We start from the raw sequence: 8,784 nt of genomic DNA, 5'->3' as shown, positions 1-8,784 counted from the left end.
TGCGAAGTCCAAATCAGCAGACTCGGTTATAAACACAATTCCCTCCAAGCCCCTGTTGGCAGGTCTCGCTGGACATGCTGAAAGAGAACACAAGTCCTATGGCGCCACCTCGTGCTCATATTCTAATACGACAGGCGGCTGCTATGTAAGCAAACCCACACAAAGCAGCCCCCAACAAAATGCAAACAGCACACACGAAAACCTAAACCCAAGGCTGTGCATCTTTACGGAAACAAGCTGCCACATTCAAATCACCTCCTCCTTTGAAAGCAGTGGGGGAAGTGATTGCCAAGGGAACTTCACTTGTCTGTATTGAGTTGGTGGGAGGATAAGTGTAAGATTTCTGGGTGCACTGTATCCTCGCACCCATTCACACACCCATCTGGAAAAGGCTTGAGCAAGTCAGGGATATGTTCACGGCACTTCAATTCTTTGTTACCTTGAGAACCACACCAAACCCTCTACTGTGAGTCATTTGTGACTCAGTGACCCCACAGGGCAGGCTAAAACTGTCCCTGTGGGTTTCCAAGACTGTAACTCTTTATCAGAGCAGAAAGCCTCATCTTTTTTCCCCTCCTGCAGGCTGGTGGTTTCAAACTGCTGGCTTTGCACTTAGCAGCCTTACTCTGTATCCACTACGCCTCCAGGCCTCCTTTTGTTACTCCTCTACATATCTACTAACATCGGAGTAACACAGCTATGAAGTGCTGCTCAGCAGATACATCCTGTGTTGGCCTTGACTCAGGGCAATCAGTGTTCTTAGTTAGATCCTCCGGGTGTGTACACATTAGTTTGTTAGCGACTAGATCGCAGCAAACTAAGACTAGTCAATCACAAAGCGAAAAGGATCCTGAGCTTCTGTTTGACCTTTGCAAGTTACACTGCGATCTTGAACTTGACCTCGATCTTGATCTCGATCTCAATCTCGCGCACTCTCCTTCCCCCTCTCAAAAGGAAACCATCATTATTGCAAAAGTATAAAGGGAGGCTGTTTGAACTGACGGGCATCCTGCCATTATCACCGACAATGATCATCCGGTAAACAAATGGCATCCTAAAGGCTGCCGACAGCTGATTGAGATCTCAATCTCTGCAAAAGACAAAAGTGAGCAAATTCAATTATCCTTGCACATTATGTCTTCATTTGGCTAGAATAAGAAAAACCACCAAATGGATGGACATCTTCAAGAGGCCAGTTACGAACCAGTGCACCCTTCAAACGTGAGGGCATCTTGCTGTGAAGATTAAACATTAGCATTAGCAGGCCTTTTGGAAAGTACATTATCTTCTTTCATTGATGGCACAGTTCTATGTTTGTCAAACTCACATGTTTGTGATTTTGGCCTTTACCCCTGATTGCTGGGTTGGGTTTGCAGATAGAATGGTCAGGCTCCATTAGCAAGTCAGCAGTAAAACACCTTCTACAACGTGCCATTTATCGGGAGCCAGTGGGCTCGGGAGGGAATTAGAAACAGCTGAGGACAACAGACCTTGTCATTGCTGCTCTGGCGTTAAAGGCAGTTTCAAAGCTCAAATAAACGGAGCAGGGGAAGCAACAGAAAGTTAAGGGCAGACAGATGTTTCTGTTGCTGCAGCCCTGACAGGAAATAGCCCTGACTGCAGACCTGAGAGGGGACTATACCTGGCAGTTTGAAGTATTTCTTCCCCAGACTCCCAACCACCTCAGCCTCACCTGGATATGAAAGAGGAACAGGCATGCCCCGTCCTGGATGTATGAACTTCATGGTTTGGCCTTTCAATCAACAACCTCTCGTCTGGTAGAAATTGGGGAACATCTATCACATAGACTGGTTTTGTCCATTGATAAAACATTTCTGAGCTCTTGTTCGGTGCCACTCTGCAAACATCACACCTTCTCACCTTGGAGACATTCTCACCGCCATGGAGTCAATGCTGACTCATCGTCAGTAGGTAGTGTCTATGCGCTGGGCTGTGATCCACATGGTCAGCAGTTCAAAACCACCAGCCGCCCTGCAGGAGAGAGACAGGCTTTCAGTCTGGCCAAGAGTTAGCCTCGCTCACCCACAGGGGGCGGCCATGAGCGAGCATTGACTTGGTGGCAGTGAGTTGGAGAACTAGGCCTTCTCCTGACACTGCCCGCACCACCACCACCACCACCACCAATTTCTTCTCACCATATCTAGGTAAGGGGGGCCATGCTCCAGGTTCTGAGGATAGAAGATGGATCAGACACGGTGTGTGTTACCCTTAAAACATCTGTCTAGTTATAGCGTCATGATAGATAGCTGCCTCGCACATATGACATGCACTCAGAGAGGCAGCTTCCAAAAAGACAGAGAATTCAGTCTTCTGTCCCTTAGTTTGCCCTTTGCTTCTAGCCCTTCTGGTCTGCTAACTGAAGGATGAGAGATTTGAGCCCACCAAGACTCCCCGAAAGAAAAATCCCAAGCATCTGCCATTGAAACCTAGCGGCGCACATTTATCCACTGACACATGGGTCACCGTGCGTTAGAGTTGACTCGCCATTGTTTTGTTCTTAAGGTCAAATCCCCCTTTGAAATAAGAAGGACAGTCTTCAGAAGGCACGTAAGTGTGAGTTAAATTATGTTCTAAAATCTTGCCTTTTTAATTAGGATGACCAAAGATACGGGAGGAAGCTGATGTGTTCCTAGGAAAATCTTGGAAGATACTTCATAGAGAGAAGTGTTTCTTCTCTAGATTTCGTTCCAAGCTGTAAAATATGGCCCCTCGAATGTGATTGAGCCTTGGCGTGGTAAGCACCTTGGGCTTACTCATTATTGACACGGTAGTGCCACATTCTGAGGAGCTGCTATAATCGTTCAGGGCCTGGTCCCCAACCCAACGATCCATGATGGGAACCCACCCAGCAGCTCAGCAGGTGAAAGACTTGGTTGTCTGTTGAGAGGGATGCGGCGACAGCCGGCAACAGCCTCATAGTCTGGTGGGAGCTTCGTCACACACAAAGTAATCCCCCACCCCGAGCTGTGGCGGTGAGCACAGTTTGCACACGGAGCTTCTGCAAACTCCTTCAGAGGCCTCAGAGAATATGTGAGGCATGATGTTACCAAGCGTCAGTGTCTGCGCAGAAACGACGTAGATGTGTAGCCTCGGACAAATGATTGGATTTGTGGGCCTTTTTCTTCCCTGCAGAAAGCAGATAACGATACAGTGAACCCTCGTTTATCGCGGTTAATCGGTTCTAGACCCTACCGTGATAAATGAAATTCTGCGAAGTAGGATTCTTTATTTGTAAATCAAATATTTTCGTAGTTAGAGCATAGAGGACATGAAAAAACACCCTTTAGTCACCATTACACTCGTATTACCCAATTTATTAAACGAAAAAGGGAAAATACAGTAAAACATTTTGGACGTTACAATGTCATTTATTATTTATTATATTATTTATGGCATCTAGTTTACAGTATTACATATTTCACATACAGTATTATTATACATAGTTCTTACAAATACTGTAATCAATAGCCTATGAAATGACTTAAGGGATGTACTCTACAGGTGGGTCGCCGTCTTTTTCCTCTGAAGGAGCGGGTGTAGGCAGTGGGTGCTGTTACGCAAAAACCGCGATAGAGTGAAGCCGCGGAAGTCGAAGTGCGAAGTGGCGAGGGTTCACTGTATTCTGAATGGCCGCCAACTTTTGAATGCTATGTCACACTCTTCTTTGCACAGCGCCTGGTACGTCCTGCTCTTCAAAGAACGGTGTTATTGCTGGCGTGTGAATATTCCCTCTACTCCCTCCCTGAGACCTCCTGTTCCCACCTTCAGTACCTGCCCCTGCCAGGCTTTTCAGGAAGACACGCACTGCAGTGGTAGGATCTGAACTTCCGCTTACTTTTTTCCCCTCTATGGTCACCTTCTGTGGCATCGATTTGAGGGCGTCAGTTTGGGTCGATTAGCTGGCTTTGTTGTTGACCACGCCCTCCTTGGTTTTCAGCCGTTTCATCTCGCGTTTGTTGGCTTACGTGGCAAAGTGCTTTGCTTCTACTTACCACACCAAGACACACACATGGTGCTGCCCCTTCTGACTTCAAACAGAGACCACTGAATGCCAGTGGCACCTTGGGCCAGGGCCAGTTTGTGTTTTGCTGCGATGGCTGGTTGGTTCAATCTGTTTCTTTCCCCGGAGGTACTTTGAATTTTTCCCTCCCTTTTAAACTTTTGGTTTCCATGACATTCCAAATGCATTAAATCATTGGAACTTTGCCCTCTCGGATAACAGATATGCTGCAAAAGGTTCAAATCTCCTCTGTCAACAAGTCTGTCGTGGAAGAAGTACAGTCAGAATGCTCCTTAGAAGCCAGGATGGCCACAATCCATCTCCCGCATGGGGGACTTGTCCGGAGGGAGCCAGGTCCTGGGAAAAGACACCATGCTGGGTCAAGCCTCAGCGAGAACGAGGGAGACCCTCCACTAGATGGAATGACACCGTGGCTGCAGCAGCGGGCTTGGGTGTGACAACCATTGTGAGGGTGGCACAGGACTGGGCAGTGTGTCCTTCTGTTGTCACACGATTGTCCTGAGTCAGGACTAACAACAACTCTAACACGGAAACACCGTGGAGCAGCCACCATTACAGAATGCTCTCTCGTTAGAAATGAACAAAAAACATCCCAGGTTATTGCAAGCTAAATACAATGAGAGACTTCTGCCTCCCCTCCCTGCCCCCCAATTTTCTTTTAAAAGTTCTAGACTCCTCGTCGCTGTTTTAGGAGTAAATGTTTTGTTTATTCCCCAAAGCAAAGACCGCTGGGCCATAATGGCGTCTCTTTGCTCTGTGTTTGGGGCTAAGACATCTAATGAGTCACCTGGAGCAGCGCCCCAAAGCAGGCCTTCTGTGAAACTCCCCTGGGGACTCTGCCCTTCCTTCCGATGACTGCAGAGAAAGAGGGTGAAACCAGGGCTCTGGTCTCAATAAAGCAGTGCTTCTCAACCTCCTTAATGCCGCGACCCTTTCATACAGTTCATGTTGTCGTGACCCACCAACCATAAAACTACTTTTGTTGCTACTTCATAATTGTCATTACTACCGTTATGAATCGGGCGACCCCTGTGAAAGGGTCATTCAAACCCCAAAGTGGTCGCGACCCCCAGGTTGAGAACCACTGCTGGAAAGGGAGCGTTTGACCCATGGGCTAAGGGTGGCTGCTATCGGAGAGAGAAAGCTACCATTATGAAAATGTTTACTGAAAACAGCCTGCTGTCGCTTGGTCTTGAGGTTATCAGACAATTGGAATATGACATTATTAACTCAGATAAAGACACCTTTTAAAACTGTAATAGTGTTTCTGGAGAATCCTTCCAATTGATAACCCAAACATATCCAGAGGCAACTTCTAAACCCTTATTAATGACAGTAGCTTGTCTGGAGGCCAACGTGTCTTTGTGCAGCTCAGTTAGCTGTCAAGAGCGCGTCTCTTTCTGGAACTCCGTCACCACAGCCATCGGCACCCATGGCTTTGCTTCGCTCGGCTGCTGCTCAGCCGAGCAGAAAGCCCTTTCTTCGCCAGTCTTCTGAGGGAAAAGGTGCGCACCCTTTGATGTCTTCCTTGTCCTGCAACTCTGCACCACAGGCATGCCTGGGGCAAGATAGAACAAAGCCCCCTCTCAGTCCCTTGAACAAACTTGTTTTTTTCATGTTCTCTCAGACTCAACATTCTACATTTATCTTCTTCAGGCTGAATTGTTCTGCTTTCACCTTCACCTGGTGACATAAATTATCAAAGTGTTTCTCTAATCTTACCAATGTCTTTGTCAGAGGCAGGCCCAGGAACCACATCAAAAAGACAGGTTCCCATAGGAGACTTGTGGGTGGACTCTCTTCTTCACTTGTTTTACTGTTGGGCAGAATCAGCCTTCTGCTGCCTGTAATGCATCAGGAGTACATAGATGTTTTTAAGCTTGCGATTGTGAATGGTGACGGTGTACAGAGCAGATCGTCAGCTCTACATTCAGCTGTTCATACACTTTGTTTCATCTCACGCCCTGCAGGCCCCTCAATGTACCATCAGTTATCCCACTGCCTCCCAGTAATTCTTCTTTCCATTCCTCCTTTTTGTCCCGGCCTTTCTGAAGGTTGTGCTTGGGTAAATGCTACCTTTTGATTTCAATTAGGTGATTATTCTAAGGTGTGCATGTCTCACTACAGTTACTGTTCATTGTTCTCTTTACAAACCTGTCTACAGTTTGGCTGAACATTGAGCCATAGGGGTGAGTTCATCTTCAGACCGGATGGGGGACGATAAAACCATAGTCTCAGGGGTTCCATCCATCTATCTCTAGCTGACCAGTCAGTTTTGCTGGACAGTTTTGCTTTTAATTTTGCTGGACATTTTCCTCCTACTCTACCCAGGACCTTCTGATGTGATACCTTTTAAAGTTGTTGGTAGTGGTGGCCAAGCACCATCTAGTTCTCCTGATCCCAGCCAGTGGAAGCCGCCATCGTCACCTCACCCAATCAACACTTCACCCTTTTTGAAATGAGAAAACCACTCATACACTTGAGGTTTTTCCCATAGCACTGTCCTTGTAAGCTGTGTTCAACATCACAATAGTTTCTATGACAGAAAACACAATTTCACAGCTACGCACTGTGTTCTTAAATTGACCGTCACAAAAAAGTGGTTCAAGCAAAACTGTTTTTACGAAAAAATTCACTGTGACCAGAGAGAACCTTTCCAGGAGACACCACTGGGTGCACTAACTCAGAGTGAGTTGCTTGATGGATATTCACCTAGCAGGAAACATGCATACAATGAAAGCTCCACCTACCAGAGCTTTTTTTCTGTTTGGGGGAGGTACCCCCTCATAGTTTCCATCTTAGAAATGTACAGTATTAATGACTTGGGGAAGGTTAAGAGGATTAAAATGAGGGGAGAATGGGAGGAGATGGGGAGCTGCTAACCAGAAGTATGAGAAGGAAATGTTCTGAAATTGATTGTGGTGATGATTGTACAAATCTTCCTATGGTTGGACTTGTATGATATGTGATGTATATGCCAACACAACTAATTTTTAAAGAAGATATAAATGAGAAGGGATATGTGATAATATGTTAATGAGGCCTCCTCAAGTAGATCCTAAAACTCTGAGATACTCAAAGAACAGAATAGACACAGAGATACAACTGGGGGGCAGAGGAAGACATGGTGGAGAAGTAGGGGACCACAAGCCCAGGATAGCCAGGACTGCTAGTAGCTCCTAGAAACTGACAGAGACGAGGGAGGCCCTCTCTGCAGAACCACACCCGAATTAAGGCTTCTAGTGTCTTACACTGTAGCTAAAGTTTTGTCTTATAGTCTGATTTGTCTGTGGTATTTCTGGTATGGCAGCACTCCAAACTCTTAGCCTACCTTGGACAGAAGGCCTTGGACCAATCTTGTAAGCTCCTCTGCCTTAATGTAATGTTTGTGTCCCAATCATGGTCCTGTGCCTGCTTCTGTGTTTCACTTGTTGCTGTGGGAAACCCACAAAGGCCAGTCCTTCCTGTCTGTCGCCTTGCTATGAATTGGAATTGACTTGATGGTAGTCAGAGATGAGAGCTACATATAAGGTTATCGAAAGTAGCATGGCTTGGGGCAGGCACACCTTAGTCTTCAAAGTAACATCCTTGCATTCCAACCCTGTTAAAAGATGTCGTGCAGTAGAAGTACTCAATGCAATGAGTCCTCTGATCTCTTGACTGCTGCTTCCTGGAGCACTGATTGTGCATCCAGGCAAGACAGAATCCTTGGCAGCTTCAGTCATTTGTCATGTTTATCTTGTTGTCATCTACTGGTCTAGTGGTGAAGTTAGGAGGATTTGGGGTTTTCTTCACGTTGAGTTGAAATCCAGATTGAAAGCTGGAATCTTGATCTTCATCAGCAAGTACTTCAAGTCCTTCTCCCTTTGAGTAAAGCCAGGTTGTGTCTTCTGCATGTTGCAGTGTCCATGAGCCTTTTCCCACTCCGGATGCCTTCTTCATGCGATCTAGTTTCTCGGGTGATTTGCTCAGCATACAATCACACCTATAACTCTGATATATTAATCTGCCACTGATCATGCTTTTGTGACAGTTCCCTCTGCTCTCCCATATCCTTTTAAATGCTCTGTATCTCAGTAAAATCCATGGATGCCATGATGACCTCATGTTTTTGGTCTCCCTCATCCAGATGATGTGTCCCTGTTTTGTCTTTACTTTGTCCTCGCTACGACTTAATAAACGTCCTTCTTATATTTGAGATTTGGAGTCTCTTTTATACCTGAAACACTACTATCTTCAAAGTCTCTCGGCACTTCTAGCACTGTAAATAATTTTACCCTTCCAAACTACGTTCTTTGTGCCTTTGTTAAAACGCTTTGCATTAGTTATGGGTTACCCTTAGGATGCGCTAGCCACAAGTCAGCAGTCATTTGGAAACGACTTTCTTTTCCATGAAGAGTTACAGCCTCAGAAACCCCCGGGGGCCGTTCGACTCTGTCCGACCGGGTTGCTGCGGATCGGAATGGACCAGGGATGACCGTGAGTGAACGTAAGAAAGGGGATATTTTCTGCACAGTATTGCATTCCCCAGATGCTCCGATTCGCACCAACTGTAATCACTTTAAAAGTTGAATGAGGGTTTAGGAAGCGCCTACATGTTGGGTGCCTGGTGTGTGCCACGCACTGGGTGGCGCGGGGTTGGGGGTTAGCACGCGCAGCGCTCAGCCCGCGCGCGGAAGCCTGGGCAGAGAAGGCGCAGGACCGGAAGCGCCAGGGGAGGAGCCGGCCGAGGAGGCGGGACC

This window comes from Echinops telfairi, unplaced genomic scaffold (assembly GCF_000313985.2).
Source record: "Echinops telfairi isolate 266 unplaced genomic scaffold, ASM31398v2 ScPeMD7_3533;HRSCAF=4204_0, whole genome shotgun sequence".
NCBI classification, from domain to species: Eukaryota; Metazoa; Chordata; class Mammalia; order Afrosoricida; family Tenrecidae; genus Echinops; species Echinops telfairi.
Note: the sequence above shows the minus strand (reverse complement) of the source record.